The sequence below is a fragment of the Dipodomys spectabilis genome, unplaced genomic scaffold (genome assembly GCF_019054845.1).
Source record: "Dipodomys spectabilis isolate Male_0828 unplaced genomic scaffold, ASM1905484v1 ptg000054l, whole genome shotgun sequence".
Classification (NCBI taxonomy): Eukaryota; Metazoa; Chordata; class Mammalia; order Rodentia; family Heteromyidae; genus Dipodomys; species Dipodomys spectabilis.
Window position 1 is genome coordinate 16,427,194 of NW_024870731.1, and position 23,262 is coordinate 16,450,455.

A 23,262-nucleotide genomic window follows, 5' to 3' on the forward strand; every position below is an offset into this window, starting at 1 on the left:
TGGGTTGGATTCCTCAGCACCACATAAGCAAAAAGAAAAAAGCCGGAAGTGGCTCTGTGGTTCAAGTGGGCTCAAGTGGTAGAGTGCTAGTCTTGAGCTGAAGAGCTGAGGGACAGCACCCAAGCCCAGAGTTCAGGCTCCATGACTGGACCCAAAAACAAACAAACAAACAAACAAAAAAACCCATTGTCTTTAGATAGACTGTGTGATGGTTGCACAGCAGTGTAAATATACTGAAGGGCACTGATGTGCACACTTAAAATACTTTAAACGATTTGTTTAAATAGGGATACAGGTGGACCCATTGCAACAATGAGATGTATAAGTTGTCTGTTGAAAACAAACTTTACAACTTTGGTGGTGGGGGGCGGGGAGGGTTGGGTGGGAGGAGTACGGGGGGGGGGGAGGCTGGGGGGGGGAAGGATGGGATGGGAAGGGGAAACAAAGGAGGAGGCTACATTATCTTGCTCATGTAATTGTAACCCCTCCGTACAGTATTTTCAAAATTAAAAAAATAGTTTAAAAAAGGAATCAGTGAGATCATGTAAAATTTATGATGAAATTTTACATTATTGCACAAATCACAAAAGACTTTTATGGACTGTGCATGGACCCCCATGTAACAAATGTAATAATTGGGTGTATGGAAAGTGAAAGTGAATGAATGTTTGTTGAATTCTACCTAAGCTTTAGAAATCATGGTTCACATAGGAGTCTGAATTATCAATTCCAAATGTGGTATTTTAATAGGGGAGAAAAAATATAAAAAGTCTTCAGGCATTTAGGCATTATGGGGTAATTTGTTTTAGCTGATTTGATTATGTACACAATTTGTTTAGCACAGAAGGCATGATGGTAACAGCTCTTCCAGAGATAAAAATGTACTTTTCACTGGTTCATGAACAATTTACAGTAATCTGGGAGATTTTATGAATTATCCTGTGGTCTTAGACTAAATTTTAACACTACTTAAACCATATATTTAGTAATAGAATTTAGATGCATTCTTTAGTGCAGCAGTATACTTAGTTGATAGTCAACCTTATTTATTCACATGAATACATTTACATTAAAATTTTCTTTGCAAATAATAGTGTAATGTTTGATCAGGTAAATTCGTTAGAAACTGAAGAGAAACTGTCCTTTCATAAGCCCTAGGTCAAGAATATTTTTTATACTATTTTCTATACTCCATAACTTTGGAAAACTGTAGGAACTTGATTCTACAGGAGAGATAGGGAAGAGAAGTATATTTTCTTTGGAGAACTTTATTATCATGAATGATACTGTCCTAGAGGAGTAGTGATTATGCTCTTGGTAGCATGGAGTGGTCTGTCAGGAAAAATGATTTAAAAGTATCCTGTGTTGAGCTTTATATAGTTTGTGTTAAAACTTCTTGTATTAATGGAGAAATGTGTGAGTATATGCATATAAAATGACATTTCCAGGGTTAGAGGCATGGCTCAGGTGGTAGAGTATCAGCCAGTGAGAGGAAGCAGCAGATATCAAGTTTGAGTTCCAATCTCCAATTAAAAAAGAAAGGACATTTCCTAAAATGCCTGAGGTATTAACATTAATGTTCATGAAACACTAGATGACACTGAACTATACTTACAACTGAGTGTTAAATTTAAAACGAGTCAGGACTGTACATGTAATATATTAATTTTTAACTTTTTAAGTTTAAAAGATTCAATTTTTTAATTTCTGAAGTTTAACACATATGTTACTTTTTAAGCAAATTTTTGTAAAGTGTTACACATGTACAAAAAGTACACAATCCTAACTGAACAGCTTGAAGAATTCTCGAGTGAGCCCAAAGATGTAACAAGTGCTTACTTATAAAAAGAATAGTCCAAGCACCTTCTTATGCTCTTTTCAAATCATTGTCTCTGCAACTTCCAAAAAGCAGTTCTCTGGATTTCTAACAATACTGATAGGTTTTGATTAGTTTTGGATTGTCTATAAATAGAATTGTACAATATATTATCTCTTGTGTCTGGCTGCTTTTTCTCACTATTGTTTGTGAGATTCATCCATATTTTGTGTAGTTGTAGCTCATTCTTACTACAGTTGTATATATGAAAATATCATAATTCATTCTATGTTTAATATCAATTCAGTAGTTTCTAAATTGAACTTAGAATATTTACTACATGTATAGTTAAAAATTAATGCAGCAATGGTAGTCATTGGACACTATGCTGAAAATGAGCTACACAGCTTATGGATGGGCATGGGAGGGGAAAAAAGAACAAGGGAAGGGGTGACATTGTGCAAGAAGAAATGTACTCTTTACCTCACTCATGTAACTGTAACCCTCTATATATCACCTTTATAATAACTAAAAATTTAAATATGGAATTAGGATATTGAAGGGGGATGAGATTGTTGAAGGAGGTGACACAGATTGAGAAAATATATTCCTATTCTGCTTTGTTATATGATATCTTCCTCGCACAACTGCTTAAAGATAATTTTTTAAAAAAGAAAGAAATCAGAGGTACCAAGTAAATCTGGTTTTCAAATGAATAACTTTATTTCCTAACTTTTTTAACTTTCAAGTATTCTGTTCTTGCCTTTTTTTTTGGCCAGTTTTGTGGGGCTTGAACTCAAGTCCTGGGCACTGTCCTTGAGCCCCTTTGAGCTCAACGCTAGCTTTCTAACTTGCACCACAGGGGCACTTCTGGTTTTTGAGTGTCTAACTGGAGATAAGAATCTTATAGCAACTTTTCTGCTTGGGCTGGCTTCAAACTGTGATCCTCAGATCTCAGTCTCCCTAGTAACTAGGATTACAGGCATGAGCCACCCGTGCATTTTTTTTAATTGTACAAAGTAACAGGTTTCACTGTGGCATGTTCATGCATGCATATAGTATACATCAGTCAGATTTATTCCTCATTTTCCCCTCTCGTCCCCACTTCCTTCCTCACACTAGTTTCATTTATCTACCCAAATAGTTCCCTTTCTACTTTCACAGAAAAAAAAAAAAAAACTAGATTCTGTATATGAGAGAAATTATACAGTACTTGCCATTTTGCTTAATGTGATGATTTCAGTTTCATTTTTCCTGCAAATGATTTGATTTTTTTTATGGCTCACTAGAACTCCATTGTATATCTGTATCACATTTTCTTTATCAATTTATCTGTTAATGTTCAACTAGGCTATTGTGAGTACCACTGCAGTAAACTGTGTAGGCATTTCTTTTGCATTCTAGCATAGATTCCTTTAGATATATACCCAGGAGTATAGCTGGATTATATGACAGTGTTATTTGTAGTTTCTTGAGGAAACTCTACACTAATTTCCCTAGTGGTTGCACCAGTTTATAGTCTCATTATCACTGTGTTGAGAGAATAAGAGTGTATTTTGATTTATATTACTTGATGTCCAGATTTTTTTCATATATTTATTGGTTATTTGTACTTCTTTTGAGAACTGTTTAAGTCATATCTTTATTGGTTGGTTTATTGCTTTGTGTGGCAAGTGTTTTCAGTCATTTTTAATGTATTCTGTATATTAATCTCCTAACAGAGATTACTCAGGTAACTGTTGCCTTTTCTGTACAGAAGTTTTTATTTAATTCATTCCCATTAGTCAATTCTTGCTGTAATTTCCTGAGCTATTGGAGAAAATGGGCATAAGAAGACTGTCACTGAAATTTAAGAGTAAAATTCCAGACATCAAACATTAGAAAACACTAGTTATAACACATTTAAAATTGTCCTTAAAATATTATTCAAAATATTTTTGAGCTATTTAAATATTATGTAAACAATATTGTGATTGCTTAAATATTTTCGTTCTTTTCTGTGCTTAAAGCTAGCAAAGCTTCAAGCACTGCTTGAGGAGGAGAGTAATGATACACCATTGGTAGACCTCAGAGGAGGAAGAAATTTATTGTTCCAAAAACAGCCAGCAGACACCTGAAGGTTTTCAGCTGCTGTTTATTGACTATGGTGCTGTAGAGAAACCAGTTCCCTGTGATTCATAAGTTGTTTTATTGAAATGCAATCTGCTCCCTTGTTATTTTTAAACCTCACTAACTCTGGATTTCCTTTCTTTAAAAGGCAGTTTCTAACAATGTGTTGAATTTAAGCTAATAATTAATAGTGCAAGACAAACTGGCAGCTGTACAGTTTTCACAAAGTTCTTTATAGGACATAAAGATAATATTCTTAATTTGATTAAAATATGTAGCTCTGTGAAATTTTATCCTCCATTTGTTAAATGCCTTTGAGTTGTTAATATCATAGGCTAGTAAAAGTTTATTACTTTTAATTTTTGCCTAAATTATTGGGTCCAGATTTTGCTTTCAGATATTGTCATCACACCATCATAGTATCTTGAACATGACATTTCCTGCCTATCAAAGCATAACCTCAAAGCAAGCAGTTTATAAGTCCCTCAGAAGAGCCTACACTTGAGCCTGGTGCTTGATTTTCTTGGGTGTGGCCTATATAAAGCCAGAAGCCTTTAGGAAATCTTGTTTGGAGCAAGTGCCTTGACCATCATGCACAGTAGTGATGATATGAGGAATGAGGCCAAAGGCAGTTTTCACTGGGCTTTACACATACTAGGATAGTGTAGAGAAAGCAACCAAGAGAGCTTTGTCTGTCTGTTTGTGACAAGGGTTTCCCTATGTTGCTCAGGCTGGTCTCAAAATGTGGGCTCAAATGATCTTCCAGCCTTCTAAGGCTCCTGATGGCTAGGACTATAGGCCTGTGTCCCCATGCCATCTTATAACTGAATTTTTTTTCTGGAGTATGATGCCCAGAAGCTGAGCCCACAAAAAAGCTGTCAGAAAGGACAGCAAAAAGAGCTATTCTTTTTTTTTTTTGCACAATGTCAAACTTGTTAGAGAAGCCAGGTTATCACCAGAGAGTGATGGTAGACATTTTTATAGACAGAATAATATTAGAGCACTTGTTTGGCAAGCATAAGGTCCTGATCCAAACTCTGGCACTACCGAGAGCAAAATAGGAAACAAAATAAATGCATTTTTGTAAACAAGCTAGATTTTGGGAATTTTACTGCTAAACAAATTGGCATTTCCTGAAGTTTTAATTTCACATAAGTTGCTGCCATTCATCAACTGATTGAATTGGTGTCTTATAAAAGTTGGAAATACGGATAATGTACAGTGACTAACAATTGAATAGAAAGGTGGGCTTGGAAAAACTAGATGATGGATTAGTTTCAGGGATCTTGGTTTGTAAAGCAAGCAGGTACACCTGTGAACTGTCCTCAGGACTACTGAAAACAGGAAGAAAGTCATGAACTTATTAAGTCATTCATAACAAAGAAAGCTTGGTGACAAAGCACACACACAAATTCAAAACCAATCCCAGAGCTGAACAGACTCAATCTGCAGTTGGGCACATTGTTCAGTGAGTAGAGTAGTGTGAGGGCAGGCCTCAAGTCAACTTGTGATAGTTCATTCCCACACTAATTGTTAATTTTTCTTAAATTCCCTGAAAACTCTGCTCTGTACCTTTATTGATTATCTCATTTCTTTTTATATAGGTGTATTCCCTGACTTAACTCTTTATTTTTGTTTTAAATATCCCTCAGGGGACACACACACACACACAATACCCCATCAGTGTCCTTTGACTTCGTAAAATTTTTCTGAGACTGTTCTCTTAGGATATCTTACTAGATCAATTCCAAGTGTCTTTGAGTGGAAGAACAGAAATAGCACATCTCTGTGATGAACCATGATAGGTTAAATTGTGTTGTAACACATAGCATGAACACTTGTTACTTCACATAAGAAGAGCTTCTCATCACATAGTTCCACTGTACATATATATATATATGTGTGTGTGTGTGTGTGTGTGTGATTCTGCCAGATGACTAACTTGTCTTAGTAGTTCAGTGACCTAGGCTGCTTTGATTTTTATGGCATCATGATTGCTCTGACAAGGTTTCAAGTTTGCAGTTAAGTGCTTTGACCTGCCTCAAAGCTTATTGGCCCCAAATAGTTTCTTAGTCTTACTTAACTGGAAGGAAGATTTGAGGTAGTTTCATCCTTCCATTGTTTTGAAGGAATAAGGAACCTGAACGGGAACTAGGAAGTCATTAATACAGCTTGCTTGGGCATTGAAAGGCTTTTTGTACTGATTAGAAGAAAGAAATTGTAGTGTTTGTTACCTAAGTGTTTTCCCTGTCTTTCATTTGTTCACTTTAATTGTTTTTCTAAAAGATCAGGTATCATTTACTGAGCTCTAAGGATGCTAGTGCCTAGAGGTGTATGTATACATATAAATAAGATTATAAACACATTACCAGAAAAAAATTAAGAAAGTTCTAAAAAATTAAGATCCTGACACATTCCTTTAATATGTAGTTTAAAAACAAAAGAAATTTAGGATTAGAAAAAATTGTGCTGCTTTAATTGTATATGTAGAATTAAATTTCAAAGAGGATTCTAGTAGTCTGCAGGTCCAGTAAAGTTATTAATTCTCTGCAAAAGCTCTCAGCAGCTACTTTTGTGGTAAATAAATGTTTTGAATGGAGAGAGAGATCACTAGGAATTGACCCTTGTGACACTGACTCAGTGGTTTGGGAAAACATAAAACATCTACATAAAAGGCTACATTCCTCTTCTGAAATCATTAAATCTCAAGGACAGAGGGAAATCTATATTGAAGGGAAAAAGAAATCATAGTGGAACCACTTGGAAAAAATACACTGATGTTTTAAAAGTAGCTGCTCTTTTGTTTTAAATAAGAAGGTCTGTTAATAGTCTATATAGGGTATGATAGTGTAGTTGCTGTGCCTAGTTAAAATGGCTCAGAGCAAGAACAAATACAGTGAATTTAGTTTTTAAGAAAGATAAATTTATACATGATAGTTAATAAAAACCAATGGTGATGGTTAACAGTGATGCTTAGGCTTTCATTAAGTAAACCTCCCAAGAAAATTAGTGTAGAAATACTAAGTACATCTGTCACAATAAAATGTTTTTCATAACAAGCCATAGTAAATAAGTTAGTTTCTAAAAGCTCTATTAAATATCAATAAGTAGTTCTGCAAGGAAAGAGTAAAATCCTTGAAGTCACAGTGTAAACCGTTAGGATTTGAAAAATATCTGCAAGAACTAAGTTGATGTACTTATTCTACCAAATTATATGATTAGAGACAATATCTTGTTTTGTTTATATCTATCCTGAAATTATTCTTTTTTATTTAAAAAGTAGCTATCACAATACTAGGAAACTGCAAATATATCCTTAAGTGTTTATATTTTATTCATTTATTTATTTTTTGCTAAGAAAACAAAAAAGCACATTATTTGCTTTAAATCAATGTGCCATAGACTTAATAGGTTGAATGCTTGCTTATATCAAGGCATATTGACTTCTTACTATTCATGGTATCTCATTTTACTCTATATAACCTTGTGAGAATTGAGGGTCATATGTACTCAATAATTTCCCAAGTACATACAGCTAATAAGTATTACAAGCAAAAATTTGAACCCATATAATTAAAAATTTTTTTTCTTCCTCTTCTTTCCACTATACTCTGTTTTGCTAAGATTCAGAGTTGGGGCAGGAATAGGAGGTCTGGGACAAAGTGATTACCATGAAGGAGCCAGAATCTGATCCTAGCCATTCAACAAGTGAGCCTTACCTGGTTCATGGCTGCTTTTCATGGACTGGACAGATGACTGCTTGTGTGTCTTTGCTATGTCTTTTGTACTTCTTTAAGCTCAAGATACTGTTGATACTCTTTATATAACCATAAAAGTATTTTATGTGAAATTGTATATTTGGCTAATAATCTGACTTAAATATTTTAATTCTTTGAAACTTAATTTCCTATGTACCACATCCATGTAATCTGAGAATTGATTTAAAACTGGGATATGACATTTAGACGAAATTGTGAAAAGTTAAGCTACAAATTAGCAAAATATTTAATTAAGAAAATTTATTGTAATACAAACTATTTTGATTAGTAGATGAATTTTAAAAATTGCCTTTTCTTTTTCTTTCTTTTTTTTTTTTTTTTTTTTTTTGCCTGTCCTGGAGCTTGAACTCAGGGCCTGGCCTCTGTCCTGAACCTCTTTGTACACAAGTCTAGCACTCTACCACTTGAACCACAGCACCACTTCTGGCCTTTTCTGAGTAGTTTATTGGAGATAAGAGTCTTACAGACTTTCTTGCCTGGCCTGGCTTCAAACCATGATCCTTAGATCTTAGCCTCCTCAGTAGCTAGGATTACAGGTTTGAGCCTGTAATGCTTTTTTTTTTTTTTTTTAATGCTTTTTAGTGACATAATTTTTATACATGCTAGCACATTATTAGTTTTTATTGAATATTTGACTTTTACAGTATGGTAGCATATTGTTTTTACAAAATACTCAAGTTCTAGCCAGGTGTCTCATACTTGTAATCCTAGCTACTCTAGAGCCTGAGACCTGAGGATTGTGGTTTGAAGCCGGCCCAGGCAAAAAGTTCATGAGTTTCTTCTAGTTAACTAGTAAAAAGCTGGAAGTGGACATGTGGCTTAAGTGATAGAATACCAGCCTTGAGTTAAAAAGCCAAGCGGGAAAAAAATACACCCCCTTTCCCCCCTAAAAAACAGACCTGAGGACCAATAGAATAGAACTGAAGACCCAGAAATGAACCCACAGACCTGTAGCCACCTAAACTTCGATAAGGGAGCCAAAAAAATAGAATGGAAGAAAGACAGCCTCTTCAGTAAATGGTGCTGGCAAAATTGGTTGAATACCTGTAGAAAACTAAAGCTAGATCCCCATATACCACCCTGTACCTGAATCAACGCCAAATGGATCAAAGACCTTGAAGTCAAAGCAGACACCCTGAAAACATTACAGAAAGAAATAAGAGAAACTGTAGGGCTCCTTGGCACAGGCCAAATTCTTTTTTAATAAAGGCCTAGAAACACAACAAATCAAAGAAAGGTTGGACAAATGGGATTGCATGAAACTGCAGAACTCTTCTGCTTGGCAAAGGACATAGCTAGCAAGATCAATAGAAAGCCCATGGATTGAGAGAAGATCTTCACTAACCATACAACAGACTAGGGCCTCATATCTAAAATATACTTAGAACTCAAAAACAACAAATTCTCAAAGAAAGAACTGCCCCATTTATAAGTAGGCCAAAGACTTAAAGAGGGACTTCTCTGAAGAGGAAATAAGAATGGCCAATAGACATATGAAAAAATGCTCAACTTCTCTAGCCATAAAAGAAATGCAAATCAAAACAACATTGAGATTCCACCTCATCCCAGTTAGAATGGCTAGAATCAAGAAATCTAATAACAACAGATGCTGGAGGGGATGTGGCCGGAAGGAAACCCTACTGCATTGTTGGTGGGAGTGTAAGCTTGTTCATCCACTTTGGAAAGCAGTATGGAGGTTCCTTAAAAGACTCCATATAGAGCTCCTCTATGACCCAGCAATCCCACTTTGCGGCATTTAACCAAACAATCCAAACAAGGCCATACTAAAGCTACCAGCACAACTATGTTTATCACAGCATGGATCAAGAAAATGTGATATATGTATGTATGTGTATATATATATATAGATATATATATATACACATACATACATATATATACACACACACACTCGTGTATATATTCACACATGTATACACACACACACAGAGGAATTCTATGCCTCCATCAGAAAGAATGACACTGCCCCATTTGTTAGGAAATGGAAAGACTTGGAAAAAATTACATTAAGTGAAGTAAGCCAGGCCCAAAGAAACATAGGTCCTATGGCTTCCCTTATTTGCAATAACTAGTATATGTCTAGGATAATCTTACCAGACAAGCAGAAAAGGTCAAAAGTTATGTAACATATGACCATATAAGATGATGCTAAGCGAAAGGAATGCCAAGATAGGGACACGTGAGAGGTTTTTTCCTTTGTTGCTGGTGTTTTTAATGTACTGTGTGATTTTTTTTGTTTGTTTCTTTTGTATGTTCTTCCTCCATGGTATCATCCCTGTTGTCACTGTATTTGATTCCGGTGCCCTGCATCTTGTATATACATTTTTCTAATTTGGGGGAGGGGAAGGGAAATAACAAAATGCTGATACAGGTTGACCTTTTTTTTTTGTAACAATGAGATATATAAGACATTATGTTGAAAACGAACTTTACAACTTGGGTGGGGGGAGGGAGGAAGTGGGGAAGGAAGGGATAGTAGGGGAAAAACAAAGGAGGGGGTAACAATGCTTGATGGGAAGTGTAATCATTACCTTACTCATGTAACTGCAACCGCTCTGTTACAGTATCTTTACAATAAAAATTAAAAAAAAAAAAAAGCCAAGTGAGAACACAAGTCACAGAGTTCAAGCCCAAGTACTGGTGTCAAAAATTAAAAAAAAAAAAAAAAACTCTAAAGTTCTTCTATGTTTCCAAGGGCTTGTCTTCTGAAAACTTATTCTGTCATCATTTTTGTTAAATTTGCATTTATCAGAGGCTTTGCATGCGATCTCAGAATCCTATTGGTTTTATGAAATATTTTAAATAATTTCAATTTCAATTTATAATTGAATAGAATTTTCTTGCATTTGTTGAAAAACCAAACCAATTTCCTTGAAAAAATGAGTACATACACATACATGAACATCTCTATAAGCTGAGAAATATCATTTATTTTGTTCATTAGCACTTTGGTGGCATTTGTTTTTCTATGGATTGTTTTTAGCTGTTAGAAGTAAGATGGACTAATATTTTTTAAATACTCAATAGAACATTTCACTGAATCTCTTTTTTTTTTGTTTGTATCATTGCATATAGTCTTTACCACAGAAAAATTATAATCGAAACAGAACCAACTAGATGGAGGGATGCAACGATAAAGTTAATTATGCGTGATAATGTGTGATACCACACCATCTGTGATAATGACTCCTCAGAGTGGGACTAGGCAGTGGATGTAGTAGTGTCCACAACTGAGCAAGGCCAATGTTAATCATCTGACTTCATGACCTTTCAGGTGGTAAATGTTTTATGAGTTAATGACAAGCCATTCTGAATACTAACATTTTCTTTTCATTATATCTGGTATAAAGATATAGTCACTTCAGTTCTTGTCTCTTATAAATTAAATTATAGTTTTTGGTGTAATAATATAAAATTCATAAAAATATGGTTAGCTTATAGTTGAAGAAATAGATTTCTAGGCTTACATGCAGTGAGTAAAAGCTGTGTCTTCCTCCTATGTTATTGATGTATATTCTACAAATATCTACCTGTGCTTCAGTGAATTCAAGTCACAATGGAATGGAAGAGGTAGAATTAATGAAATCGGATCTTCATGAAGAGTTATAAAATATGGTAATGTTTAAAATATTGTTTGACTGCATCAGGTACATCCAATTTTGAAAGAGAAAATGTTGCCCAGCTTTCCAGAGACTTCTAATTGAAACAAACACATGATTGCTATTGGAATTGCCATTTGACAATAGAACCTATTACTCTAAAATATCACAATGCAGTTTTGATATATGCAGGAATTGAATAAAGGAAATTGAGATACGGGTTTATTTTTAAGTTCAAAAGTGTTTCTGATTTCAGGTTTTTTGGATTAGGAATATTTCCATATACTATACAGGTAATTCAAAATCTAAAACTTCATAAGCATATCAGCACTCAAAAAGTTTCTGATTATTGCAGGAGTAATGGCTCATGCCTACATTCTTAGCTACTTGGGAGCTGGTCCAAAGGATTACTATTGGAGGCCTGCTGGAGCAAAAATATTGTGAGAGAACATCTCCCTTCCCAACCCCACTCCCATGTAACCAGTAGTTGTCACACTGGCCAAAAAAAAAAAAAGTTTGTCTTAAAAAAATAAGTAAAGCTCATAGGGCTGGTGATGTGGCTCAAGGGGTAGAGGGCCTAGCAAATTCAAGGCTCTAATTTCAAATCTCAGTCCATTTCCCCACTTCACATCCCCCAATGAGATTTGAGTTTGAAATATTTGATTTCTTATTTTTGTTGTTGTTGTTGTTATTTGCTGTTTTTTTTTAAATTAGAGATACTCAAACTTTAGTTTTCTGTAACTGAGGAGTGCAGTTTTGGATACTAGCCTCAGCTTATCCTATGATACATTTTCAGTTGTTTGCAAGGTTTTTTTTTCATTCAAAGAACAGCTTTGATCACAAAGATACTGTTTGTATTGTTTTTTATAAAAACAACTTCAACATCAAACAGTCAGTGAGGAAGGAATCCAAAATTAGCCCGTTAGTCAGGCACAGAGAATGTCCTGGTCCCAGAAATAATGGTATTTTTGAATAATGCCTTCTGAAATCAGTAAAATTTCAGTAAGTATTGCCTTTTTTTTTTTGCTCTTGTGCTCTAGTGTGCCAATTTAAACCAGTGATCCATGTCCTATGTAGCCATAAGATGTCACTAAATTGTTTTTCAGATTTAAATCTTTTGGTTTCTTTTTTTGTCGGTCGTGGGGCTTGAACTCTGGGCTTGGGCACTGTCCCTCAGCTCTTCAGCTCAAGGCGAGTGCTCTACCGCTTGAGCCACAGCGCTACTTCCGGTTTTCTAGTGTTTTTATTGGAGATAAGAATGTCACAGACTTTCCTTCCTGGGCTGGCTTTGAACCGTGATCCTCAGATCTCAGCCTCCTGAGTAGCTAGGATTACAGGCGTGAGCCACCAGCACCCGGCTCTTTTAGCCTTTCCTCCTAAGAAAATGGATAAGATATCCAGGTTTTTTGTTTTGTTTTTACATTATTTCACTGGTATAGCATCATGTTTTTGGTGTGTCATGTACTGATGGACTTGCTCTATTGCTACTTCTCACATAGTATATTTTAAAACTACCAAGCCTACTGTGGCAGTAAGTATATTCTTTGCATATGCTCTTAGGAGTATGGGGATTACTGTTTTAAAGTCAGTCTTCTTTCCATCATGTCTGCTTTGAACTTATTTCTATCTGGCATTTAGGAAATCCTGTGAGGTTCCTTCTTAGGCAATAATGTACCAAAAGGTAAAATTTCATTTTGATTGCATCCAGTGATCTTTATATGCCCTGAAGCATAAAGACTGATCTTTTATAATTCCTGAAGCATAAAGACTGATCTTTTATAATTCTGGCCTAGTAAGTGTAATTTCAGCTATACTCATACAAACCAAAGCTTCTGTATAAACCAAGCTTTTACAGAGAGAATTTACCAATTCTAGTTAATTGTATGTAATCTTGGGGAGGGAAAAGTTTATAAAGTCCCAAATATTTTGTATCTGTTACCTCAGAAATCCCCTTTGTGAGAAGTGGAAAATTTAATCTCTTACCAAGACTGTTTTAGAGCTGTAAAAATTGCTCCAAAGCTACATACACACAGTCACCAGAACATATTTCTGTTCTCCTCTGTGTTTTAGTTTCCCTTGATTTTTATCAAGAATAAGTTTTTTTCTTTTTTTTGGTGCTAATGATCATGCTCTTTCCTTTGTTTCTCTTATCCTGTCCATATTCCCTTTAAAACCGATTTTCTTACTTTTATCTACATTATGTTTCCACCACAGATTTCCTTTTCACACGTGTGTGTGGGGGGGGGGTGAGTGTGTATGTGTGTGTGCTGGAGCTTAACCTCGAGACCTGGGCGCTTTAGTGCTTAAAGCTAGGGCTCTATTACTTGAGCTACAGCTCTATGTCCTGATTTTTTGGTGCTTAGTTGGAGATGTCTCATGTTTTTTTCTTTTCCTGGCTGGCTTTTGAACAGCAATCCTCATATCTCAGCCTCCTGAGTTGCTAGGATTTCAGGGGTGAGCCATTTGGCATTTGGTCAGGTTTCCTTTTTCTATCAAGTTTGTCCCTGTTTTCAATCGCTGTCAGTTTGCCATTGATACTCTATTGAAGTTAATTAATTAGGCACATGTCCCTTCATCTTGCACATTCGATTTAGCGATAGTTTGTGATTGTAATTTAGGTAAAGAAATACTAGCTAGTTCAGTTTAAAACAAAGTAAATCCCATTGTAGAAATGGCAGTTTAAAGCTAGGCCTGGTGGGTCACACTTGTAATTCAAGCAATTCAGGAACTTAAGGTCTTAGGGTTGCAGTTCAAAGCCAGCTCAGGTAGGAAAGTCTATGAGACTCTTATCTCCACTTAACCAGCAAAAAGCTGGAAGTGGGGGCTGGGAAGGTGGCTCAGTGGTAGAGTGCTTGCCTTGCGTGCATGAGGCCCTGGGTTCGATTCTTCAGCACCACATAACCAGAAAAAGCCAGAAGTGGAGCTGTGGCTCAAGTGGTAGAGTGCTAGCCTTGAGCTGAAGAGCTGAGGGACAGCACCCAGGCCCAGAGTTCAGGCCCCACGACCAACAACAACAACAAAAATAATAATAACTTTGAGCTCGCTTCGGCAGGACATTTACTAAAATTGGAACGACACAGAGAAGATTAGCATGGCCCCTGCGCAAGAATGACACGCAAATTTGTGAAGCGTTCTATATTTTTTTTATTTAAATAGGGATACATGTGGACCCATTGCAACAATGAGATATACAAGATGTTATGTACAAGACGTTATGTCAAAAACAAACTTTACAACTTTGGCTGGAGGTGGGGGTTGATGGGGGGAGGGTTTGTTGGGATGGGATGGGGAAACAAAGGAGGCAACAATGCTTGATAAGAAATGTACTCATTACCTTGCTCATGTAATTGTAACCCCTCTGTACGGTATTTTCACAATAAAATAAATAAATAAAATGAAATGAAATAAAATAAAATAAAAGTATTTTGGGGAAAAAAAGCTGGAAGTGGAGCTGTGGCCCAAGTGGTAGAGCACTAGCCTTGATCAGTAAAGCTCAGTGACAGTACCCTGGCCCTGAATTACAGCCCCTATGACCAGCACCAAAAGCAAAAAAAGAAAAGAAATGGCAGTTTAGGAGAAAGAAATGTCTGAGTGGTATGTCTTTATTATTGTAAGAAATAAATCAAATTCATGATAGTTAATTCTAATTTACTATACTTTCATAGGACTGGTATGAAAAGGAAAGATGAATTCAATATGCTCTGAAATGATGAGAAATCAGGAAACCAGGAGAATTGCATCTTAATATTTAAAGCCTGGGATGAGATGGGGGAGATGTTAAGCATCACCAGTGAGTGGTGGAGCTGGAATTCTTGGATTCAATTGAATAGAAAATTGAGATGTGTGCTTTTGCAGGAGGAGAAGACAGTGAAACTTCAGTGGGAGATTCTAGGAGGAAGATAATACACAAATGAAAAGTAGACTTGAGTGGTACTTTTTTCTAAAAAGAGAAAGGACTGGAATTAAAATCAGAGAGGAAAAAATGAGGCTGCTGCTTACAAAAAAAAATCAAGAAAGAAAAAGAAGGAAGGAAGGGGGTGAGGAGAAAGAAGGAGGAAAAGGGGAGAGAAATGAAAGGTGTGTTAGTAAATTGGGTATCAGTGGCTCCTAACTCTAATCTTAGCTATTCAGGTAGCTGTGATCTAGAAAACCACAGTTTGAAACTATCCCAGGCAGAGATTCCATCTCCTGTTAACCGGCAAAAGCTGAACTGGCAGAGGGACTCAAGTGTTAGGGCACCTGTAGAGTTCAAGCCCCAATATGAAGGGGAAAAAAATGATAGGCTAGTAAGTTAATTATGAGTTAATAGAATTTTAGAATCTATAGACTCTACAACCAATAGTAAATTTATCCTTCTGTCTTTTAAAAAAACAAACAGGGCTGGGAAGGTGGCTCCGTGGTAGAGTGCTTGACTCACATGCATAAGGCCCTGGCTTTGATTCCTCAGCACCACATAAGCTGAAACAGCGGGGCGCTGTGGCTCAAGTGGTAGAGCACTAGCCTTGAGCTGAAGAGCTGAGGGACAGCGTCCAGGCCCAGAGTTCAAGCCTCACGACCAGCAAAAAACAAAACAAAAAAAAAAAAACACTGGACCTTTTTGTATTGCCTACACTGGCTTCAAACTTCTGAGCACCAGTGTGATTAAGTTCTCACTGCATCCAGCTTGTGAATATATTTTTAATGGCCATGTTTAAATGAACATATATTATGTGTAAACACCATGCCTTACATCATATTTGTATTTTTAAACCAGGGTCATTGACTGGTTTTCATATACAGATTTTTCCCATGTCTATGTATGTGTATGTGTATATGTATGTGTATGTGTATGTATGTATGTATATTGCGTTGTACAAACCATAGATAAAACTTAATATTTACATATTTTGCTGCATGTTAATTACATTTCAATTTTTCTTTTTTGGCTGGTTTGGGTCTTGAACTCAGGGCTTGGGTGCTGCCCTGAGCTTTTCTGCTCAAAGCTAGTGCTCTACCACTTGAGCCACAGCTCCACTTCTGGTGCCCAGGTTGGTTTGGAACTGAGGTCCTCAGATCTCAACCTCCCGAGTAGCTTGGATTATAGGCCTGAGTCACCAGCACCTGGCTCAAAAATTTTAATGAAGGGAAAAATCATTAGAATTCTAAGGGTATTCCAGACTGAAATACTATTTTTATTTTTATTATTTTGACCAAATATCTACTAATATCATCTTTGTTCTTTGAAGTGATGTTCTAGGAAGAAAAACTACCCAATGTATTTCATTTGTAACTGTCAGGAGCTGAAATTTCCCAACATAACCTCTGTTTCAGATTCCTGCTTTTGCTTCTGCACTTTTAGCTGTTGTCAGCAGGTGGTTAACAGTGCTCAATTTAACCTTGCTATTTGTATTCTGTTTTGAATTTTTTTTCTTTTCCTCATTTAACTTCTTGACATGGATTCCCATTTTAAAGCTCATGCTTGCACCATAGGAGTTGTGATAAGCATACAATAAAACACTTTCAAGGTATATGTTCAGATCTTCCTTTCATTCTCTCTTTTTTTTTTTTTTTCTGTAGCTAGAGAAGCATTGGCTGTGAAAAATCACTGGAACCAGAAAAAAAAAATAAGCAAGCCTATAACATACTATTATTTTTCTGTGATGATTATAGACCTGTTTAAAATCTGTAAGAACTATGTAAGAATGGATTAATTGTAGGTTATATGTCCAGACACCAAAGCATTTCTGGGACTGATGTGCCTGCAGCTAGCCATCACAGAGGGGCATCATACCAGAAGCACTTTCTCCCCCACCCCAATATTAAAGTTACAGAATATTTTAATATAATTTTATTGGTATTATTAAGGTGTTATACAGAGGGGTTACCATTTCACAATTTAGGCAATGCATATATTTCTCTTTCGGACAGAGTCACCCTTTCCTTTACTTAGTTCCAGTTTTCCTCTCCCATCCCTGCCCACAAGTTGCATAGTTCAGTTTCCACATAATATATCCTGAAAACCATGATGGCATTTGTTCATCCTTCCTCTCTTTTTGTGCCTCCCCCACCTCCCCTTAGAAGCCAAAAAAGAAAAACAAAGAAAAAAACCAACACACACACACAAATACCACCCCCACCAACAAACAACCAATGTTTCCATTTTCTGGAATTTGTTTTAATAGATAGTATTTTACATGTTCAGGAGAGTTCCTCTCCTACTGGTATCCTCCTTTAGTCTGACTGTGTGTGAATGGTTAGAGTTGTGTTATCATGTTATATTTTAGATCTAGCTTCCATATATGAGAGAATACATGGCTTACCTCACTTAAGGGGATTTGTTTTAGGTTCATCCATTTACCTGCAATTGACATAATCTTATTCTTTCTAATGGGTGAGTAAAATTCCATTGTGTATATGTACCACATTTTTTGGATCCATTCTATTCCAGAGCATCTGGGCTGTTTCCGTTATTTGGCTATTGTGAATAGTGCAGCTAGAGACATGGATTTGCACGTATCTTTATGATGTCCTGACTTGTAACATTCTGGGTAGATACCCAAGAATGGTATGCCTGGGTCATAGAAAAGTTCTAAGTTTAGTTTTTTGAGGAACTTCCAAATCGCCTGCCTGAGTGGTTGTACTATTTTATATTCCCACCAACAGTGCACTGGGTTTCTTTTCCCTCTATATCTCCATTAGTTTTTGTTGTTGTTTGACTTATTAATGATAGTCAATCTAACTGGGATGAGAAGTCATTTTGATTTGTATTTCCTTTATGGCCAGGGATGTTGAGCATTTCCTAATGTGTTTATTTGCCATTCTTACTGCTTCTGAGAAGTTTCTCCTTAGCTCTATTGCCCACTTGTTGATTGGTTTGTTAGTTTGGGATGGGGTTAGTTTTTTGAGTTCTTGTATATTTTGGATGTTAGACCTTTGTGAGATGTATAACTGGTAAAGATCTTCCAGTCAGTTAGCTGTCTTTCTAGTTTAGTAACTATGTCCTTGCTGTGCAAAACTTTTTATTTTGATGTAATCCCATTTGTCTATTCTATTTGCTGTGCTCCTCAGACTTTTCAAAAAGTTCCTGCCAAGGGATGGGAAGGTGGCTTAGTGGTAGTGTGCTTGCTTAACCTGCATGAAAACGGGTTCATTTCCTCAGTACCACATAAACAGAAAAAGCAGTAAGTGCTTTGGTTCAAGTGGTAGAGTGCTAGCCTTGAGCAAAAAAAGTGCTCAGGAACAGTGCCTAGGCCCTGAGTTCAAGCCCCAGGACTGCCGCCCCCCCCCCCCCCAAAAAAAAAATCCAGCCTATGCCTGTAAATTCTGTTTCGCTTCCATTTTGCAGTATTTCAGGTCTGATGTTGAGGTCTTTGATCCACTTGGGGTTGATATTGGTGCACAGTGACAAACAGGGATCCAGTTATAGAATATTTTATGATCCGAGACCATATTCACTACTAGGTTTTTAATTCTCTCTCGGTGATTCTCTTCTCCTTCCTGATGCTTTATCCTGTAAATGTTGAGTCTTCCCTATAACTACCTTCAGTTGCAGGATAGGCAGAATTGATCATTGAAGATGCCTTAAACACAGATCTCTATTGTTCCATTTTTATTCCCAATGTGAATCTCCGAACAGCTTTGCATTGAATTCTGCCAAACTTGAAGACTTACTATATCTGTTATGAGTGCTTCTTGCTGCTCCTTTAGGGAGTATTGAGTACAACACCAAGTTGGTGGTGGAAAGGAGGGTGTAGTAAATTCAAATTTTATAGATTGTAAATACGAACAAAAATAATGATAGATACTGAATGGGGGTGAGTAAACAAGAAGAAGAGCATAACTTCTCAATTCTTTAGCTTCCATTCTCTTCATTTTCATTCACTGCTTCATTTTCATTCGCCAGCACACTCAGCTAGTCCATAGGTTGAAAATTCCTATTTTCTTTCATCTTCACTAACCAGACATTCTGGTTACGTTGAAAACAAATGCACCAGCAGTGTTGGAGCAGATTCAGTTCTGCTTCTATGTACAGATTCTAAACACAAGTATTCTAAAAGTATTTTTCCAAAGATACCTTGCTTTGGTGATTAGGAAGTATAATAATCCAGCTATTTGCTATTGTGACCAGATAGAAATGAAGAAGTTCCATCAGCTCTCAAGTTTTTACAAAAAGTTGCAGGAACTTGAGATACACAAATGAAAAATAGTATTTCATGGAGTTTCATAATAAGGGGAGTCTCAGAAGGTGTAAATTTTAGCAAGGATTTTATTTTATGTTTTAAGTTTTTAATTTTATTTTTTAATTTAATTTAATTTAATTTTGTGGGGCTTGCACTCTGGGCCTGGGCACTGTCCTCAGCTATTCAGCTCAAGACTAGCGCTCCACCACTTGAGCCACAGCACCACTTCCGGCTTTCTGATAATTAAGTTGAGATAAGAGTCTCATGGACTTTCCTTGCCAAGGCTGGCTTTGAACTCAGATCTCAGCCTCCCCAGTAGCTAGGATTACAGGCGTGAGCCATCAGAGCCCATTTTAGCAAGGATTTTTTTTTTAAAGAAAGATTGATTCTGTACTCCTAACAGATGAAATGGAGGTAAAGCCTTAAAATGATAGCTCTTATGTGTGGCCTTGTACTTTTCTGATCTGAGGAATACCTGTGGACATGTTCCCCAGCAACCCCAAATCATTAGGTAATGGTTCTGGGTGGCTACAATGTATATTGTTTATTCTAACCTATTCAAAAGGTAATAGGTGAGGTTTAGGGCTTCCCCTTGCCAGACATACCTTTCAGTTTTTTGTCTCTGCTCACTAATGGAAGAGTTTTTAGCTTCCTTACATCCCAAAGGAAAAGGTAGTTTCAGATACTCCTTAATGTCTTCTTATACTTGTAACTTAACATCTAAAAGGTGATGAGAGGGGAGCTTGCTGCTCTAGTTTTTTCAGTTTTTACTTTCTGATTCTATCATACGAACCCAAGTCTTTTAATTTTCCTGACTCATCTATCTTGGCCATACTATAATATTAAAACAGTTTTGGTGACACAAGCCTATAATGCCAGTAACTTAGGAGTCAAAGATTGGAAGGATAGTGGGTTCAAGCCAGCCACAGCCAAAAGAGAAGAAAAGTAAAGAGTAAGACTCGTCCCAGAGCTAAACTAGTAAGCCAAGCATTGTAATGATGTTGGGTTCCAGGAAGGACAGGACTGACAGACAGCAGCTTTAAGGATGGGGACCAAACTTACCCTAAGGAAGGACAGAGTCTTGCAGGACAGATCATCTCCAAATGAGGACAATTGCCCATAACAAGGCTGTTACACTGGAAGGAGGAATCATCTCACTGAAACTACATTTTCCCCCTCAGTGCTAACAGCAATAACAGCTTATTAGATGATAACAATCTGGAACCTTCTGAGAAACCAGAATTGAGATAATAATCAATCAGGCCACTTTGACTAGGACTGTTTAATTATGCATACTTCCCTAACTTACACTTGCCCCAATTCTTACTCTATTTAAACCTAAAGCATATTTCTACACCCCGAAGAAGATGGACTAAAATGTTGACTTCACATAGCTGCCCTGACTCCTAACAGATCTTTCTCTGCTCTTCACCATTACCTGTCTCATTATATTTTGTATGTTGATGCAAGTGGTTGGAGCAGACATGTGGAACTCAAAGAGTATGGGCCGAGGTCATAAATCTTTGGCTTCACTGAAGAAAAATAAATATATAAAAATATATACATGTATGTGTGTAATAGATGTGTGTATAACCTACTCTGATATGTATTCTGGCTTCCAGAATGGTCCTGGTGGCATTGTTGTTGTTGTTGTCATCATTGTTATCATCATCATCAACCAAATTATTACTGTTCTTCTGGTGCCAGAACTTGAATTCAGGGTAATCTCTCAGGTTTCAGCCTCCTGAGTAGCTAGAACTAGAAGTGAGAACCACCAGTACCTGATGACTTGGGAATACTTATTTTTAATAACAGTGTTCTTGTTCACTTCTCAAAAGTTAGGATGATGAATTATATGAACTTATGTTTAAAATTTTCTCATTTCTAATTATTAAGATAACCAATCATGGGTTCTTATTTTGTTTAACATTTTTCATGGGGGTTTCTCTTTTGGAGTGAGGGGGCAGTTGGTCATAGAACTTGAACTCAGGCCAGCTCTTTTTTTGGTCAAGGTTAGAGTTCTACCACTTCAAGCCACAGTGTCATTTCCTTATTTTTAACATTTTTTAACTCATATAAAAAAATAAATTTAACTTACATTGGTTTTAAGAAATATTTTAGGTTTATATTTTTATTTGTCCTTAGAAGACAGATTATTTCAATACTTGAGTATATTTCAACATGTAGATGGGAAGTAAAATAAGTAAAGCATGTTTTAATAAAATAATTTATTTTCTGATTAAATGATACCTTACTGAAGAGAGTGATAGATACCAGTTACTAAAGTTAATATCTTCCAGTCATCTAATTTTGCCTTAGTCTATGGCATTAAACATGCAGAACCCATAATTTAATTATCGTCTGTTATTGTTGGCTCTAAATTGATCTCCTTTCAGGGTGAAACTTCAGTAAGGAGCCAATTAGAAATGGTTGTCTTCCTTCTCAAAATGCCAGTTTTGCTTTCTTTAGAGATTGCTGTGTTAAATTATTTTTAATCCATTTATCATTTTGAATTCTACATTATATAAATACTGTTTTCTCTTTAATATATTCATATCCTTAGAAAACTAAATAGTATATACTCTTATTTTTATTTGTACATCAAAAGGTGTAACAAAACATCAGAGACTGTAGTAGAATAAGGTTAGCTCATCCTAAAATCCCATTTTATTCCCTGCAGAAATACATGGTTTACAGGGATTTATTAGAAACTTTGTCCTCTGTATTCTCCTGATATATGCACGATTCTCCTGAAATCTAATTTTATCAGTTTACCCTAATTTTATCTGTCAAACTCTAGGAAATTAATTTGTGCTAACCAGATTCACAAGAGATTGACTTATAAACTAGTAAATTACTTTTTAATTTACTATGGGAATGCTACCTGATAGAGAAAAATCCATCTGATGGCTTTGAGTTCCCACTATTTCTAGCATAGGCACTTCAGTAACTATAAAAATGAAAAGCAATCCCCATCCTCAGCAAGTTTATAATCCAGTGAGAGAGCTGAGATAATATATAGTAGAAGCCAGACTCCAGAAACTAGATGATTGATGTTAGTGATATTAGTTCATAGGGTGGTCCCCTTTTGCAGGGTAGTCTTTTCTACTTCATAGTTAAGAAACGAACCTGAACTTCATTAGATGTGTATTAAGTTATAGTTCTCAAGACATTATTAGATAATAAGCAAGGTAGATTTTTCTACTTGATAGTTAGGAAACCAAGTTGAACTTAATTGGATGTGTATTAAGTGATAGTTCTCAAGCCATTACTAGATAATAAATTATCTTACCCTCTTTTCTCTTCACACTCCTATATAAATAACCAAGACAAGTTACCTTTATGTAGAATACCTTTGTTCCGAGATAATGAATGTAAGATCCCATTATGGTAGATGACAGTGCAGGTATTGGTGGACAAGTCTCCAAAGGTAACTTGAAAGCTAATGTGATGCTGGGGTGGCAAGAGGGTGGCGGCGGCAGCAGGGGTGTCTCCTCACAGTGTCATCACATATGTTCTCTATTTTTGACCTAAGTCAAATGTCTTAGGTTTATAGTTTCTGTTCTTATTACTACAAAATACATATCAAGAAGCAATCCGTAAAGGTTTGGAATCATTTCACAACCATATAACAGGATTTTTATTAACATCATATGTCCACCCAAACATACAGCACAGCCAGCTAGCATTCAGTTCTGTGTTCTCTGACTGTGGATCATTTACCAAGAAATCCAGCCTCTGACCTGGCTATTATTTCACTATATTAAGTCACTTAAGCC

At 36.2% G+C, this 23,262-nt stretch overlaps 1 protein-coding gene and 1 non-coding gene across 3 annotated transcripts in view; both read left to right on the plus strand.

The window, feature by feature from the left end:
- Window positions 1-23,262, plus strand: part of LOC122108183 (ubiquitin-conjugating enzyme E2 E2) — a 229,600-nt gene that overhangs the window by 78,686 nt on the left and 127,652 nt on the right. The window lies entirely within an intron of this gene.
- Window positions 14,363-14,467, plus strand: LOC122108291. The gene has a single exon (XR_006147525.1). It is a non-coding gene; the product is annotated as a U6 spliceosomal RNA (small nuclear RNA).